The sequence below is a fragment of the Papio anubis genome, chromosome 10 (assembly GCF_008728515.1).
Source record: "Papio anubis isolate 15944 chromosome 10, Panubis1.0, whole genome shotgun sequence".
NCBI classification, from domain to species: domain Eukaryota; kingdom Metazoa; phylum Chordata; class Mammalia; order Primates; family Cercopithecidae; genus Papio; species Papio anubis.
This window is the reverse complement of record NC_044985.1, coordinates 13,356,324-13,375,314: the sequence shown is the minus strand read 5'-3', so window position 1 is coordinate 13,375,314 and position 18,991 is coordinate 13,356,324. Positions and strand designations below refer to the sequence as shown.

Sequence of the window (18,991 nt, the reverse complement as noted above, 5' to 3'; positions counted from 1 at the left end):
GAATTCAAACCCACGAAAATTTAGTTAACAGCTAAACACCCTAATCAACTGCCTTCAACCTATTTCTCCTGCTGTTGGGGAAGAAAGGCAGGAGAAGCCCCAGCAGGATTGAAGCTGCTCCTTTAAATTTGCAACTCAACCTGAGAAATCACCTCAGGGCTGGTAAAAAGAGGCCTTGACTTCTGTCTTCAGATTTACAGCCTAATGCTTACTCAGTCATTTTACCTTTTTGTCCCCACTTATGTTCATCAATCGTTGATTGTTTTCAACTAACCACAAAGATATAGGAACACTATACCTGCTATTCAGTGCATGAGCAGTGTTAATAGGCACCACCTTAAGCCTTCTGATTCAAGCAGAATTAGGCCAACCAGGAACTCTGCTAGGCGATGATGAGATCTACAATGTTATTGTTACCACCCATGCATTCATTATAATTTTCTTTACGGTAATATCAATCATGATTGGGGGTTTCGGCAACTGGCGAGTCCCTCTGATAATTGGTGCACCTGATATGGCATTCCCCAGGATAAATAATATGAGCCTTCTGACTTCTTCCCCCATCTTTTCTACTCCTACTTGCATCCTCAAAAGAAGCCGGCGCTGGAACCAGCTGAACAGTTTATGCCCCTTTAGCAGAAAACCTAGCACGTGGAGGAGCCTCTGTGGACCTGACCATCTTCTCGCTCCACTTAGCAGGTGTTTCTTCTATTTTAGGGGCCATTAATTTTATTATCACAATTATTAACATAAACCTCCAGCCATATTTTTATTCTTCTCTTTTTCTTTATCTTTAGTCTTTTCCCTGTTCCTCCTGCTTATTACAGGAAAAAAAAAAAAGACTCAGAAAGTAAAGAAAGGACACAAACTGGGGACTTTGGCACCCAAGCTATGACCCAGTGATGAATTCTGAGTTTACTTTTGCCTCATGTAGTTCAGAGTTGGTATCAGGAACTTGGAAATGCCAAAAGGTACAGACAAGAAAAAAAAAAAAGTCTTCTCTCTCTAGCCAAAACACCTGAAAACTGTCAGCCTAGCAAGACAGAAAAATTTTAGACCATAACTGTCTACTCCAGCCAAATGTCAGAGGAAAAATCAGACAAAAATAAACAAGCAAACTGTATCCACGCCCCCACCCATGCCAACAAAGCTGCCTGGAGAGTCTACATTTCCACCTTTATCAGGTGTCCCCACTCCTCCCACCCAGGGTGGGGTCAGAGAAGGCCAGATAGGGAGCTGGAATGTTATTCCTGCCAGTTAGTAACAAAGTCCCCTTCCTCTTTCCTGAATGTGTCAGTGGAGAAGACAGAAAATCTGAACTTCCACCCCTACCTGGCCATAATAAGATGTCCCTCCACCATCCCCACTGGCTGATATCAGAGGAGGTCTAATTGAGTGGTAGAATTTTGCTACAGTCCAGCAGTAGCAAAGCTACTCCCTCTACCCGTGGTGCCATTGGAAAGCAGGATGGGAAGAGTAATGACATATTCCGATTTCTCCCAGCCAGGAGGTATCAGTGGAGGCCTCGTGTGGAGCTGAAACTCCTACACACACACAGTAGTAACAAGGAGCTCTCTTCCCTTTGATGCCGTGCGGGTCAAGTAGAGAATCGGTTTTAATTGCACCTGGCAGTCATGAGGCGAAGACAACCTCCCCTTTTCTGCCAGAGTAGTATTGGAATAAGTCAGTTAAGAGAGAAGGTTTATATAAGATTCTTAGAGTCATAAAATAATGAAAATGATGAAAATTGACAGTCATTTCAAAAAACAGGAAGATCTCAAACTGAATGGAAAAAGACAATTAGATGACAATACTAAGATAATAGAAAGGTTAGAGTTATCTGACATATTTTAAAGCAGCCATTATTATAAAAATACTTCAGTAAGAATTGTAAACATGCTTGATTATATGGTTTGGATACCTGTCCTCATCCAAATCTCATGTACTATAATCCCCAGTGTTGGAGATGGGGCCTGGTGGGAGGTGATCGGATCATGTGGGTGAATTTCCCATGAATAGTTTAGCACCATTTTCTTGGTACTGTCCTCATGATAGGGAGTGAGTTCTTGTAAAATCTGGTCGTTTAAAGTAGTAATTCCACCTCCCTCACCTCACTCCTGCATTAGCAACATGACCTGCCTGCTCCTCTGCAGCTTCTGCCATGATTGTACATTTCCAGAGGCTTTCCCAAAAGCTGAGTAGATGTCAGCATCATACTTCCTATAAAGCTTGCAGAACCGTGAGCCAATTAAATCTCTTGCCTTTGTAAATTACCCAGTCTCGGGTATTTCTTTATAACAATACAAGAATGACCTAATACATTTGGAAAAAAAAAAAAAAGATATAAATGAAGTAGATAAATGAAAAAAAAAAAGTTTCGGCCGGGCGCGGTGGCTCAAGCCTGTAATCCCAGCACTTTGGGAGGCCGAGATGGGCGGATCACGAGGTCAGGAGATCGAGACCATCCTGGCTAACACGGTGAAACCCCGTCTCTACTAAAAATACAAAAAACTAGCCGGGCGAGGTGGCGGGCGCCTGTAGTCCCAGCTACTCGGGAGGCTGAGGCAGGAGAATGGCGTGAACCCGGGAGGCGGAGCTTGCAGTGAGCTGAGATCCGGCCACTGTACTCCAGCCTGGGCGGCAGAGCAAGACTCCGTCTCAAAAAAAAAAAAAAAAAAGTTTCAGCAAGGTATAGAAGATATAAAGAAGAATCAAATGGAAATTTTGAAACTGAAAAATACAATGACTAGGTTTTTGGCCAAGATGACTGATTAAAAACAGTTACAACCAGGCGCCGGGGCTCAGGCCTGTAATCCCAGCACTTTGGGAGGCCAAGGCGGGCGCATCACCTGGTCAGGAGATCGCGCCATCCTGGCTATCACGGTGAAACCCTGTATCTACTAAAAATACAAAAAATTAGCTGGGTTTGGTGGCGGGTGCCTGTAGCCCCAGCTACTTGGGAGGTTGAGGCAGGAGAATCGCTTAGAACACAGGAGGCAGAGGTTGCAGTGAGCCGAGATCCGCCACTGCACTCTAGCCTGGGCAACAGGGTGAGACTCAGTTGCAAAAAAAAAAAAAAAAAAGAGAGAGAGAGAGAGAAAAAGAGAGGGAGGGAGGGAGGAAGGGAGGAAAGAAGGAAAGAAAGAAACAGCTACAATGCATGGCACTAACAGAGAGAAACAACAGGGGTGAGTAAATACAGCACCTTTAACTGAAACATCCAGGTAGTCGCATTGGGACTGCTCAGGGAAACAGCTGGACCCACGGAGAATGAAGAAAAGCATGGCAGGGTCACAGCTCACCTGGGAGGACATGAAGCCAAGGGATCCCCACCCTCAGCCAAGAGAAGCCGTGAATGAATGTGCGACCCCAAGAAACCAGCTGCCTTCCAGGGATCTTTGAAGCCCTCTGATTTAGGAGAAACCCTTGTGAACCCACTCCACACTGGCCTTGGGTCTGACACACACAGCTCTGTGGAGTCTCAGCAGGTCTTCAGGCACCCAGAGACCCAGGAGCTTTCCATACTCTGGCCTGGGGATACTGAGCAAAAGCGACTGCAACTCAGGCAAGGCAGGTCTGCACACACCCCTAGAAAGCGCGCTGAATCCAGGCAGCCGAGCAGTGCTGGTCTGCGGGCCCCACTTCCATGGCACCTCACAAGATAAAACTGACTGACTTGGAATACCAGCCAGCCCCCGGCCACAGTGTGTGCCTACCTGAGAGGAGATGGAGCTTCTGGAGAGAGAGGCTGGCTTGCCATCTTTGCTGTTCAGATGACTCAGCCGTTCCAGCGTGCAGGCTTTGGAGAGTTCAAACGGACTGGACGAGGAAGGCATCCCCCAGCACACCACAGCTCCTTTATCAAAACACGGCCAGACGGCTTTAAGTGGGACCGGGATCCATTTTTCTCACCCAGCGGAACCTCCCAGGGAGGGCCTCCAGCCACCCGCACCGGCGTTCTGTGGACAGCGTTCTGATTTCTCCTTGAGACAAACTGCCCAAGGGGAGGGCTGGGCCTCAACCTTTGCTATTTGGGTTACTCAGCTGTTCCGGTCTTGGCTTTAGAGTCTAAGCAGACTGAGGCCGAAGGCAGTACCCTAGCACCTTGACGCCCCTTTGCCGAGGCGTGGCCAGACTGCTTCTTTATAAGGGACACCTGGATCCATTCCTCTTCGCTGGGATGGATTCAGCTGGGGCCTCTGGCCACCCCGAGGCGTGGCCAGACTGCTTCTTTATAAGGGACACCTGGATCCATTCCTCTTCACTGGGAGGGATTCAGCTGGGGCCTCTGGCCACCCCTGCTCATGTTCTACAGCTGACAGAGTTCTCATTTCTCCCTGGGACAGAGTGCCTTGGTGGTGAGCGAGCTGCCACCTGTGCTGTTTGAGTGTCTTAGCCATTCCAGCCTGAGATGCCTTGGAGAGGCAGGGACTGAAGGGATCTCCCAACAAGCACAGTTGCTCTACCAAAATCAGCCAGACTGCTTTTCTAAGGGGGTCCCTGATCCTGTTCCTGCTGTCTGGGTGAGACCTCCCAACCGGGGTCTCCAGCCACCTCCTATAGGTGTGTTTGGGTGGCCACAGGCCTGTGCCTGCCTGGGACACAGCTCCCAGAGAAAGCTGCCATCTGGGCTGTTTTGCAGCCTTCACTGATGATACTTCCAGGTACTGAAAAACCTGAGGTGAGGGGTCTGGATTGGACCCCCAGCAAACCAACAGCAGCCCTACAGAAAAGTGGCCATACTGTTAAAAGAAAAACAAACAAGCAAACAAAAAGAAATAAAACCCCATCCAAACATCAGTAACCTCAAAGACTGAAAGTAGATAAGTCCACAAAGATGAGAAAAAGAGCAAAAACACTGAAAACTCGAAAAGCCAGAGTGCCCTCTTTCCTCCAAATGACCACAACATCTCTCCAGCAAGAGATCGAAACAGGCTGCGGCTGAGATGGCTGAAATGACCGAATTAGGTTTCAGAATGTGGATAAAAATGAACTTTGCTTAGCTAAAGGAACACATTATAACTCGATGTAAGGAAGCTAAAAATCATGATAAAACAATGAGAGAGCTGACAGTCAAAATAGCCAGTGTAGAGAAGTACATAACCAACCTGATAGAGCTGAGAGAAACACTACAAGAACTTCACAATACAATCACAAGTATTATAGCAGAATAGACCAAGCAGAGAAAAGAATCTCAGATCTTGAAGACTGTCTTTCTGAAATAAGACAGGCAGACAAGAATAGAGGAAAAAAAAAAAAAAAAGGAAATAACAGAAGCTCACAGAAATATAGGATTATGTAAACAGACCGAATCTATGACTTATTGGTTGCCCAAAAGAAATGGAGAGAATAAAACCAATTTGGAAAACATATTTCAGGATATCATATAGAACTTTTGCAACCTAGCAAGAGAAGCCAAGATTCAAATTCAGGAAATGCAGATAACCCCAGTAAGATACTCCATGAGAAGATCAACCCAAAGACACATAATAATCAGATTCTCCAAGATTAAAACAAAAAAAAAAAATTAAAGGCAGCCAGAGAGAAAGGCCAGATCACCCACAAAGGGCAGCCCATCAGACTAACAGCAGACCTCTCAGCAGAAACTCTATAAGCCAGAATAGATTTAGAGCCAATATTCAACATTTTTAAAGAAAAGAAATTCCAAGCCAAGTTTCATAAACAAAGCTTCATAAGTGAAGAAGAAATAAGATCCTTTTCAGACAAGCAAATGCTGAGGAATTCATTACCACTAGACATGCCCTTACAACAGCTTCTGAAAGAAGCACTAAATATAGAAAGGAAAAACCATTACCAGCCACTACAAAAACACACTGAAGTACACAAACCAGTGACACTATGAAGCAACCACATAAACAAGCCTGCACAATAACCAGCTAGCATCATGATGACAGGATCAAATATACACATAACAACACTATATTAGTCCTTTTTGATGCTGCTGATAAAGACATACGCAAGACTGGGAAGAAAAAGAGGTTTAATTGAACTTACAGTTCCACATGACTAGGGAAGCCTCAGAATAATGGTAGGAGGCAAAAGGCACTTATTACATGGTGATGCCAAGAGAAAATGAGGAAGATGAAAAAGCAGAAATCCCTGAAAAAAACATCAAATCTCATGAGGCTTGTTCACTACCATGAGAACGGTATGGGGGAAACTGCCACCATGATTCAAATTATTTCCCACTGGGTCCCTCCCACAACACATGAGAATTATGGGAGTACAATTCAAGTTGAAATTTGGGTGGGGACACAGAGCCAAACCATATCATTCCACCCCGGCCCCTCACAAACCTCATGTCCTCAGATTTCAAAACCAATCATGCTTTCCCAACAGCCCCCGAAAGTCTTAACTCATTTCAGCATTTACCCAAAAGTCCACAGTCCGAAGTCTTATCTGACTATGAGCCTGTAAAATGAAAAGCAAGCTAGTTACTTCCTAGATACAATGGAGGTGCAGGTATTGTGTAAATGCAACTTTTCAAATGGGAGAAATTGGCCCAAACAAAGGGCTTACAGGGTCCATGCAAGTCCAAAATCCAGCAGGGCAGTCAAATTTTAAAGCTCCAAAATGATCTCCTTTGACTCCATGTCTCACATCCAAGTCACACTGATACAAGAACTAGGTTCCCATAATCTTGGTCAGCTCTGTCCCTGTGACTTTGCAGGGTATAGCACCCCTTGTGGCTGCTTTCACAGGCTGGCATTGAGTGTCTGAGACTTTTGCAGGCACATGGTATAAGCTTTTAGTGGATCTACCATTCTGGAGTCTGGAGGACAGGGGCCCTTTTCCCACAGCTCCACTAGGCAGTGCCCCAGAAAGGACTCTGCGTGGGGGCTCCAACCCCACATTTCCCTTCCACACTGCTTAGCAGAAGTTCTCCATGAGAAGTTCCCCATGAGGGCCCCACCCCTGCAACAAACTTTTGCCTGAGCATCTAGGCATTCCCATATATCTTCTGAAATCTAGGTGCCTCAATTCTTGACTTCTGTGCACTGGCAGGCTCAACACCACATGGAAGCTGCCAAGGTTTGGGGTTTGCACACTCTGAAACCGTGAGCCAAGCTGTACCTTGGCCCCTTTTAGCAATAGCTGGAATGTCTGGGATGCAGGGCACCAAGTCCCTAGGCTGCACCCAGCATGGGGACCCTGGGCCTGGCCCACAAAACCATTTTTTCCTCTTAGGTTTCCAGGTCTGTAATGGGAGGGTCTGCCATGAAGACCTATGACATGCCCTGGAGACATTTTCTCCATTAACTTGGGGATTAACATTTGACCCCTTATTACTAATGCAAATTTCTGAAGCCAGCTTGAATTTCTCCTCAAAAAATGGGTTTTTGTTTTCTACTGCATTGTCAGGCTGCAAATTTTCCAAACGTTTATGCTGTTTCCCTTTTAACATGGAATACTTTTAACAGCACCGAAGTCATCTCTTGAATGCTTTTCTGCTTAGAGATTTCTTCTGCCAGATACCCTAAATCATCTCTCTCAAGTTCAAAGTTCCATAAATCTCTAGGGCAGGGGCAAAATGCCACCAGTCTCTCTGCTAAAACATAACAAGAGTCACCTTTGCTCCAGTTCCCAGCAAGTTATTCATCTCCATGTGAAACCACTTCAGCCTGGATTTGATTGTCCACACCATTATCAGTATTTTTGACAAAGCCATTCAACAAGTCTCTAGGAAGTTCCAAAGTTTCCCACATTTTCCTGTCTTCTGAGTCCTCCAAGCTGTTCCAACCTCCGCCTGTTATCCAGTTCCAAAGTCGCTTTCATATTTTCGGGTATTTCTTCAGCAATGCTCCACTCTACTGATACCAATTTACTGTATTAGTCCATTTATATGCTGTTGATAAAGACATACCCAAGACTGGGAAGAAAAAGAGGTTTAATTGGACTTGTCTTTATCGACAGCAGCACATCACAAAGCTTATCCATCATGATCAAGAGGCTACATCCCTGGGATGCAAGGTTGGTTCAACATACTCAAATCATTAAATGTGATTCATCACATAAACAGAACTAAGGACAAAATCCACATGATTATCTCAATATTGTAAAAATGGCCATACTTCCCAAAGCAATTCATAGATTTAATGCTATTCCCATTAAACTATCATTGACACTCTTCGCAGAACTAGAATTTTAAAATTCATATGGAACCAAAAAAGGGCCCGCATTGCCAAGACAAACCTAAACAAAAAGGAAGCATCACAATACCTGCCTTCAAACTACACTAAAAGGCTACAGTAACTAAAACACCATGGTACTAGTAAAGGCACAGACACATAACCAAAGGAACAGAATAAAGAACCCAGAAATAAGACAGTACACCTACAACCATCTGATCTATGAAAAACCTGGCAAAGACAAGCAATGGGGAAAGGATTCCCTGTTCAATAAATGATGCTGAGAGAACTGGCTAGCAATATGCAGAAAATTGAAACTGGACCCCTTCCTTACACCACATACAAAAAGAACTCAAGATGGATTAAAGATTTAAATGTAAAACCCAAAACTATAAAACACCCTGGATACAACCTAGGCAATACATTTCAGGACACAGGCACAGGCAAACTTTTTTTTTAATGAAGACCCCAAAAGAAATTGCAACAAAAGCAAAAATTGACAAATGGAACCTAATTAAACTAAAGAGTTTCTGCACAGCAAAAGAAATTATCAGAGTAAACAGACAGCCTATGGTATGAGAGAAAATTTTTGCAATCTATGCATTAGACTAAGGTCTGATATCCAGTATCTATAAGCAACATTTACAAGCAAAAAACAAACAACCCCCTTAAAAAGGAGGCAAAGACATGAACAGACACTTCTCAAAAGAAGACACATGCAGTCAACAATCATGAAAACAAGTTCAACATCACTTGTCATTAAAGAAATGCAAATCAAACCATAATGAGGCTGGGCACGGTGGATCATGCCTGAAATTCCAGCACTTTGGGAGGCCAAGGTGGGTGGATCATCTGAGGTCAGTAGTTCGAGACCAGTCTGGCCAACATGGTGAAACCCCATCTCTACAAAAAATACAAAAATTAGCCGGGTTTGGTGGCAGGCACCTGTAATCCCAGCTACTCGAGAGGCTGAGGCAGAATTGCTTGAACCTGGGAGGCAGAGGTTGCAGTGAGCTGAGATCATGCCACTGCACTCCAGCCTGCATGACAAGAGTGAGACTCTGTCAAAAACAAAAAAACAATAAACAAAAAAACCCGCAATGATGTACTATCTCATATCAGTCAGAACAGCTATTATTAAAAAGTCAAAAAAAAAATAGATGCTTGTGAAGTGGTGGAGAAAATGGAAGACTTTTACACGGTTGGTGGGAGTGCAAATTAGTTCAGCCATTGCAGAAGACAGTGTGGCTATTCCTCAAAACCTAGAGACAGAAATATCATTTGATGCAGCAATACCATTACTGAGTATTTACCCAGAGGAAAATAAATCATTCTGTTATAAAGACATGGGCTGGGCACAGTAGCTCATGCCCGTAATCTCAGCACTTTGAGAGGCCAAAGTGGGTGGATCAATTGAGGTCAGGAGTCTGAGATCAGCCTGGCCAACATGGTGAAACTCTGTCTCTACTAAAAATACAAAAATTAGCCAGACATGGTGGCAGGTGCCTTTAATTCCTGCTACTCAGGAGTCTGAGGCAGGAGAATCTCTTAAACCCAGGAGGTGGAGGTTGCAGTGAGCTGAGATTGTGCCACTGCACCCCAGCTTAGGTAGCAGAATGAGACTTTGTCTCAAAAAAAAAAAAATGTACATATACACGACACATTCACTGCAGCACTATTCACAATAACAAAGGTATGGTATCAACCCAAATGCTTGTTTTTGTCAGGTTTTTCATAGACCAGATGGTTGTAGATGTGCAGTCTTATATCTGGGTGCTCTATTCTGTTCCATTGGTCCATGTATCTGTTCTTAAACCAGTACCCTGCTGTTTTGGTTACTGTAGCCTTATAGTGTAGTTTGAAGGCGGGTAGTGTGATGCCTCCTTTTTGCTTAGGATAGTCTTGGCTATTCCGGCTTATTTTCTATGGTTCCACTACGTCAGCCAATGACAGGCTGCTTAAAGAGAATATAGTACAGATACGCCATGGAATACTATGCAGCCATAAAAAGCAATGAGATTATGTTCTTTGCAGGGACATGGATGAAGCTGGAGGCCATCATTCTTAGGAAACTAATGCAGGAACAGAAAACCAAATACCACATGTTCTCACTTATAAGTCGGAGCTAAATGATGAGAACACATACAAACATACAGAGGAACAATGCACACTGGGGCCTATCAGACAGTGGACAGTGGGAGGAGGGAGAGCATCAGGAAAAATAACTAATGGATACCAAGCTTAATACCTGGGTAATGAAAAAATCTGCACAACAAGTGCCCATGGCACACATTTACCTATGTAACAAACCTACCCATCCTGCACAAGTACCCCTGAACTTAAAATAAAAGTTAAAAGAAAGACACATTCAATCTATAAGTAAACTCTTAGAACTAATAAGTGAGTTGAGCAAGATCGCATGATAAAAGATAAACATTAAAAAGATTTTATCTCTATATACTAACAATGAACCAAAAATATTTAAAATGCAATTTAAAATCATTCAAAACACAGGAAATACTTAGATGTAAATCCATTAATACATGTACAGGATGCTGAAAGCTACAAAACACAGATGAAATAACTCAAATAAGACATTGATTTATTGAAACTGTATTGCATTTGAAGACTAAGATGCTATTTACCCCTACTTGATACATAGGTTTGACATGATGTCTGTCAAAATTCCAGCAAACATTTTTGGTAATGTAAAATTTAAACAGAAAGGAAAAGGAACTAAAATAGCAATAACAATTTTGTATGAGAAAAATGAAGTGGGAAAAAAGTGCATCTGATTTTAAAACTCATTGTGTAACTATAGTAATCAAAGTTGTGTGGTATTGATAGAGGGATAGACACACAGATTAATGTAAGAATAAAGAATTCAGAAATAGACCTATCCATATATACCCAACCGATTTTTGACAAGAGTTTAAAATTAATACAAGGAAGAAAAGATAGACTTTTCAACAAATGGTTCTGGAGCAACTGAGCATTTGTAGGCAAAAAATAAGCTTCGACCTAAGCTTCATTCCTTTTACAAATATTAACTCAAAATGGATCACATTTAAGTATAAACGTACAAATCTATAAAACTTTCAGTGAAAAAGCACAGAGGAAAAATCTTTAGAATCTCAGGGTAGGTAAAAAGTTCTTAGATTTGTCACCAAAAGCATAATTCATAAACAGAAGAAATGATTAATTAGAATTCATCATAAAACAAAATAAAACAGAAAGCATTTGCTCAACAAAATACCCAGTTAAAAAGATAAAAATACAAGTTATATACTGGGAGAAAATATTTGCAAATCACACATCTATTAGAATACATAAAGAACTGTGAAAACTCAACTGCAAAAACAAAATAGCAATTCAATGAGAACATTGACAGAAGATGTTCAGTAGCATTTCGTTGAAGAGAACATGTCGATAACAAATAAGCATATGAAATAGATTCAAAGCCATTTGCCATTGGGCAAGCACAAATTAAATACACAATAAGATATCACCACACACTTGTCAAGTTGGCTAAAATTTAAAAAGATGTGACAGCACAAAATACTGTTCAGGATGCAAACTCTATCATGTACACATACTCTTGGGAAGGTACAGCACCTCTAGTAAACAGGTAGCCTCTTCAAAACTTAAGAGGCAACTACCACATAACCCAGCAATCACACTCCAGAGCACTTATCCCAGAGAAGCGAAGACTTAGGTGTGTAGAAAAACTCATACACAAATGTTCACAGCAGCTGTATTCATTAGACATGATTCCCCCAAACTAGGAACAACCCAGAGGTCTTTCAACAGAAGAAGGAGTAAACTGACATATTCGTATGATGGAAGAGAACTCAGCAATAAAAAGGAGTGAGCTGTTACTACATTAAACACTCTGGGTGAATCTGAAGGGCATTATTGTGAGTGAAAAAAAGGCAATTTCAAAAGATTATATTTTATGCTATTCTATTTGCACAACATTTTGAAATGAGAAAATTACAGAAATGCAAAACAGATTAGTATTTGCCAAGGGTTATGTAGAGAGCATTGGTGGGGGGAAGTGGAAGTGGTTGTAAAAGGCAACACAACAGATCTTTGTGCTGATAGAAATGTTCTGTATCTGTCAATATCTTGATTGTGACATTGTACTTTAGTTTTTTCAAGATATTACCCTGGGAAAAACTGGTAAAAAGCATAAGGGATTTCTCTCTACTGTTTTCTAAACTTACATGTAAATCTATAATTATCTCAAAATAGAAAGTTTAGTTACAAGAAAAAGTAATGGTGAACAAATAGAGTTTAGTGAGAAAAAGGGCGCTGTGCTTCTGAATCATCACAAGAGAAATTTTCATAACTTAAGTTTAAGTTAAGAAGAATCTATAGGTTTATAACTCAGATCTTGTAACTTTAGCTGATTGAGAAGTTATGAAAATAAGTATAGATAGGTAAGTCAAATAAGATGTGAGTAAAAGCAAGAATAAGAAAAAATTTTTTAAAAAACGTGAAAAAATTACACAACAGATATCTTAATCATGTAAATGTTTTATACAATCTTAGCAAAAAATTATAATAACTATGTATTTTCTATATTTTTGAGGAAAAAGAATATATTTGGTTTGTGATTAAAATGGAATACTTAAATATGTAAATTTGATTTATAAGTTCATAAACAATGCTTACATGTCTAGGAATGTTTATTATATTAAATTCACAAGTATTGAATTGGCTGCCTAAATATTTAGAAGAATTGGGCTGGCTCTAGCTCAGGCGTTCCTTCGACAGTGCTTTCTAAATACTTAGGAGAATAATATTTAACAGATATGTGTTGTTAATAAATTGAGTATTAAACAACAAAGTTTAATAGTAGTTGGCATGTTTTCCTACACTCTCAAGCTCTTTACCATTATAAACTGCCATTAACACGCAGAATTTTCTAAATTTGTAGAACAATTAAAATTATTCAGTACCTCAGTTCTTGTAGCATTCATCTTTTCTTTGGTTTCTTGGTCTGTCTTCCTTTCTTTTTCTACCTCCTTTTTATTGTCGGTCGGTGTATTTTCTCGTTAATGCTAACGAAATTTCACATAGTGCTTGAGAAAACACAAATAATTGAAATGACAAATCAGACTGTCACATGTTGGGGAAATAGCCCACTACCAAACTTTATTTAAACTTTTAAACATACAAATAATCATAAGACACAGACAATGCAGGTAGACCTCTGGGAACACAGCTCCCAGGCCCTTTCTTGTGGCATTGGTGGTACTTGGCTCACATGAACATATGAGACCTGTAAGAGATGTTTCTGGCTACATTTTCTACACAAAAAAGGAACCATGTTGCTCATAACACATTTTCATTTTATCCTCAGTTACTAGTTTTTGTGTCATTTTCCGTGGGGACCATGTCCTATAAACATCAATTCTGAGCATGTTTATCATGAGCACTGACATCCTGAACCATTCTGATAAAAATGTTTCCCTGAAAAGGGCTCTCCCATTAGAAATACTCAGTGCGTGTGTGTGTACGTGTGTGTGTGCGTGTGTGTGTGTGTGTGGTGTGTTTGGTCAGGAAATCTCCCACCAGCAGGTTTAGAAGGATGTTTGATTGGGTAATCTTTCCTTCCCTTGAAAAGGAGAGAATATTTTACACACCTGCTGCTTAACCATTTACTGTCCAGTACCCAGCAAATTATTACCCATACAGTAGCTTCTACACGAAGTGCCTGTTTATATTCTTCTGGATCCTTCTGTCTCAGTTAGCTAATGTTGAGTTAGTTCTTAATGCCACAAAGCAACACCAGTTAGAGGTTGGCTTCAGATGTCCTTGGTTTCCACCCAAGCAGCTGAACGACTGTCTCTTGGAATATTGGGTTCCACAATTGCAAAACAAGAGGGTAAGAAAAAATCATTTCTAAAGAGCCATTGATCTATTTTATGCACTCAATACATTTCTTTTATGGCAAGCAAATCTCTGCTACTTTAGGTCACTTTCCAATGGTTATCTCCCACTCAACTCCTCAACAGACTGCTCCTAACTTACAAGCAACAAATTTAAAAAGCATCGATCCTAGCTACACCTCATTTCATTCTAATGATTCATTGGAGAGTCTACTTTGATGTTCTAGGTTTGAGCAACTGATCAAATAATCAGTTACTATTTTTTTCACTATTGCCTCTGTATCATGTGAGTTTCTTAGGCAGTTTCCTTTATTTCCCTTGCAGCTGGCACATCCTTGATGGGACATAATTAAATAGACAAATAAACTCTGAAATCCCAGATTTCAGAATTAATAATTGCTTTATCATGTGTCACAGGATTGATTTTATTTAGTAGTATTCTCACCTGTGTAGTCCTGAAAGCACAAAAGTTAGGAAAAAAATGAAGTAAAAGTTATTCTGCCCTAAAGAGTCCCCTACTTGTTCTCACTGGAAAAAAAAAAAAAAGTGTTCTAATTGTATGTGGTTGTTGCTATATTCCATAAGCTTGTATCTTAGTATCTTCTGTATTATCAGTAACTAGTTCTCTAATCTTAATGTGTATAACTATCTTCACGTACAGTTTGTGGTGATGGTCAGATAAGATACACGTGGATTAAAAATGTAACAAATGTGGCTCTCCAGATGACATTCCTAATTACTGTTGGAGTAGGCTGATTACATCCCTCCCAGACATATTTAAAAGCTCAAATCTAAAAACGCATTTTGTTTGAATAGCTAATAAATAACAGTGACAGATGGGGCAGCCTGCTGGGTGGCAATTGAGAAAGCAAGAGGATGAGAAGAGCATAAAATCCATCAGAAACAAAAAGCTGGGTGATTTAGCGATTTCAAACTTATACCTGTTCCACCTGAGGCTTCTGCATTTCACTTCATGGCCACTCTACTTTTCCTTTTGCTCAAATCAGAAACCTTGAACTTTTTTTTTTTTTTTTTTCCACATCCCAGATGCAATCCATTGGGGAATCTTATCAACTCTACCATCAAAACCTATAAAATATGTTAACCCTTCTCACCATCTCCACTGCTACCATCTTGTCGAGCCACTGCTCACCTGAATTACTGCAAGAGCCTTGGAATAGCAGTCACTTCTTCTTGGCCCACCCCACTTCCCACAGAATTCAGATGGAAATGTAAAATGTCACTCCACTGTCAACTGCCCTCATTATGCTTTGATTCAAAAACCATCCCAGACACCAAAGAGGCCCTGGGTGACCTGGTCCTGTGGCCTCCCCAGCTATTCTTGCTCTCTCCACTCCAAGGACACAGCCTCCTTGCTCCTTTGCAAGCACAGCAAGCCACTTCCATCCCAGCGCCTTGCTCCCTCCCTTTCTTCTGGTCCAGATTACATCTCACCTTGATAATATGTTCCACCTTGAACATCTTTTTCTGTGGTGCAATCTATTGCAGTCCCCAGCCCAGCACTGCTTGTCTTAACACTGTTCTCTTTCTGTCTTTCTTTCCACAGTTGTAACCACCTTTTAAGATACTATATAATTTATCCATGTTTATATTTATTAATCATTACCTATCTCCCCCTTGTTAAAATGCAAGCACCACAGGACAGGAATCTGTTTCTTTTGTTTTCCGATGTAGGTTAAATGTTTTGAACAATGTCTGGGTTTCTATCAGTATGTGTTCACTAAATAAATTAATGCAATTTATTTATTTTCTTTCAAACAACTGCATGAGATAAAAAACATGTATAATAGATCTGGTTCAAATCTAGGTACCAAGGACAAAAGGATAGAGAATAGATGGTCCCTGAGCTGAAAGACATCACTATTTAGTGGAGATGACAAATTCTAAATGAATTATGATAATACTATGCTAACTGGATATGGGATGCATATACCAAGAACCCACGTTACATGGTAGGTAGGTCCACATTCCTCTTCCCTCTTATTCTCAAGATGGATTTTTGTAGCCTTCCTTTATCCTGCATTACTTTTTTTTTTCTTTCTAAGGTCCTTGTGATGATTAGCATATATTTAGGTGGAGTGGAGTATTAGGATTCCAATACTATCAGGGATCACCTAATGTGAAGTATTAAGGAAGCACTACCCTTGGTGCAAAAATGTGTAGGAACATTGAAAACATCCCCATGATAACAGATAGGTAGTCTATGTAATAATATCATGCCCAGAGGCAAAAAGAAGAAAATAAGATCATGCAATGGCAGCACATGGAATGACAGTCTCTGCAATTGACATGGTTGTGCTTTCTCTTTCTCCTCTGTTGCTACTATCGTTTCCAACAATGGTGAAAAGTTGAGAGATTTTCTCTAAGGTCAGGAACAAGACAAGGATAGCCACTTTCACTACTTCTATTCTTCATAGTACTGGAAGTTTTAGCCCGAGCAATTAGATAAGATTATAAAAGGCATTTGAACCAGAATGAAAGAAGTAAAGTTGTCCCTGTTTGTAGTTGACACAAATGTATATATAGAAAACCTTTAAGATCTTAACAAAAGTTATAAAAACTTATAAACAAATTTAGTAAAGTGGAAGGATACAAAGTCAACATACAAGAGTCAGTGGTGTTTCTATATAATAACAATGAACTGTTTGAAAATGGAATTAAGAAGACAATCTAATTTACTATACTACAGTAAAATAAAAATACCTCAGAACAAATTTAACCAAGGATGGAAAAGATCTGTACACTGCAAACTATGAAACATAGATGCAAATAATTGAAGAAGACACAAATACGTAGAAAGATATCCTATATTCATGGATTGGAAGAATTAATACTGTTAAAATGTCATAACTATGCAAAGTGATCTGCAGACTCAGTAAAATTCTTATCAAAATTCCAATGGTATTCTTTATAGAAATTGACAAAACAATGTAAAATCCATATGGGCCCAAATAACCTGAAACAACAGTTTTCAAGACAGTAATCCTCAACAGAAAGTAAAATAGAGTTTTATTTGTAATAGCCTCAAGTTGGAAAGAAGTAAAATGTCCATTAACAGGTAAATTAATATACAGTTGATATCACATTCATAAATGGAATATAACTCAGAAACTATATATATGTGTGTGTGTATATACATATATTATATATATAATATATACTTTTGATAAACTCAACAGTATGGAAGATTCTCAAGTAATTATGCTAAGTAAAAGTCACCATATAAAATAAAATATTTACCATATAATTGCAATTACATAAAACTATAGAAAACGCAAACCCGTCTATAGTGAGAGAAACCTGATCAATTGTTGCCTAGGGACCTGCGGGTGGGGGAAGATGGAGAAACAGGCTACCAAGAGAAGGGAGGAAACTTTTATGGATGAAGAAAATGTTCATTATCTTGATTGTGGTAATTGTTTCATGGATATATGCATATGTCAACAGATTAAATTCCACATTTAAAATTTGTGTCATTTATTTTAGTTTAGTTATATGTTGATGAAATTTAGTAAAATTAAAGTAAAATGTGCTTCGATTTGTCCAGAGTTTATTTATTAATTAATTATTTCCAAGGCCAAAATAATTGCAAACACACAAAGCATGAGACCTTTAATTCAGACCCTCTTTTCCGCTTTTGCCTGAACCTGGTCTTTCTTTCTCAGGAAGAAAAAACCTAAATTCTCAAGGAGGACTGGCAGAAAATTAATAATAAAGCTTTAGGCAATAAAAGAAGAATCCAAATCAAAGCACCTGAATTCAGGCTTCTTGCTCAAGGCCAAAGTGTTTCATCTATGCTTCAAACATACTCGAATTTCATTAAGACCAAAATTTGCTCAGGAGTTCCATACAAACAAATTATTTGCATGTTTATGAGATGTGGGGACTGCTGTTCCCTGAACCCTTAAGATAAGTGGCCCTGGCCTTCAGTGAATGACTCTGAGATGCTTCTTCTCTGGACAGTACCAGATTTCAGAGACTCAGCAAGACTCTCTATCTCACACGAGGTCACTGGCTCCCATATATCACAGCTTTGTTCTGCTTAAGCCTCATTTCCAACCTCCCAAATTCTAAAGGCCATTTTCATAAAAAGCAGACACAGTGGCAAGTCAAGGACAACTATCAATACAGAAAGTTAATTTCTCAACCATATGTACTATGGACTTCTGAAGGAGGAAATCATTGATCTATCTGTGCAGTGAAGGAAAATGTATTTAAAGAAATAATATGTGATAATCAAGGGTGGTAACCAATGTTGAGGGGGAAAATGGGCTTTCAGAGGCTTTGCAGATATTCCACAAAACGGGAAAGGAGAATGACAATTGTTTCAGTGAAATACACATATGATGACAAAACGAAATCCCTTTGTTCACACAGTTTAATTTTTAAGAAAAAGGTCTGGAGGGAAGAGCTTCTGTAATTTTAATTTTCATCAAGAAGCAGAGAAATATTCTAAGATTTTTTAAAATGACACCTAACTTATAACAAATAAAAGAACACATTTCTTTCTTTTTTTTTTTTTTCCCCCACAAATAGCACTTTTTATTTGACACTAATTGAAGTCTGAACTTTAAACAGATTCTTGGACTGGTGGTTCATATCCATCAGCTCGTTCAACTTTAGCACCTGTCTCGTCTCCAACACATTTCTTAACTTACATTAAAAAAAGAGTTTTGTCCTTCAGAGTCTGACCTTTTCTCATACATATGAAATTGTTAACGCCAAATTATGTTTTTTTTTTTCTTTCTCCAAACTGAAGAAAAGATACGGTTCCCCTAAGACGTGGTAATACAATTTCCTTTTCTTCCATTTTGAGTTATTTGATATTTTAGCATGGAATTTGATATTTCTTTTTACAAGTATTAGGACCAGAGACATAACTCAAACCTCTTGTATCTACAGTAGAAAATACAGTAGCATATT

At 39.8% G+C, this 18,991-nt stretch overlaps 1 long non-coding RNA gene across 1 annotated transcript in view; it reads right to left on the bottom strand.

Moving 5' to 3' along the window:
- Positions 1 to 17,125, bottom strand: part of LOC116269142 — a 47,169-nt gene extending 30,044 nt beyond the window's left edge. Inside the window, exon 1 of the long non-coding RNA XR_004176484.1 lies at positions 13,115 to 17,125. This is a non-coding gene — a long non-coding RNA (uncharacterized LOC116269142). The remainder of the gene's footprint in view (positions 1 to 13,114) is intronic.
- Between the last annotated feature and the right edge of the window lie 1,866 nt (positions 17,126 to 18,991).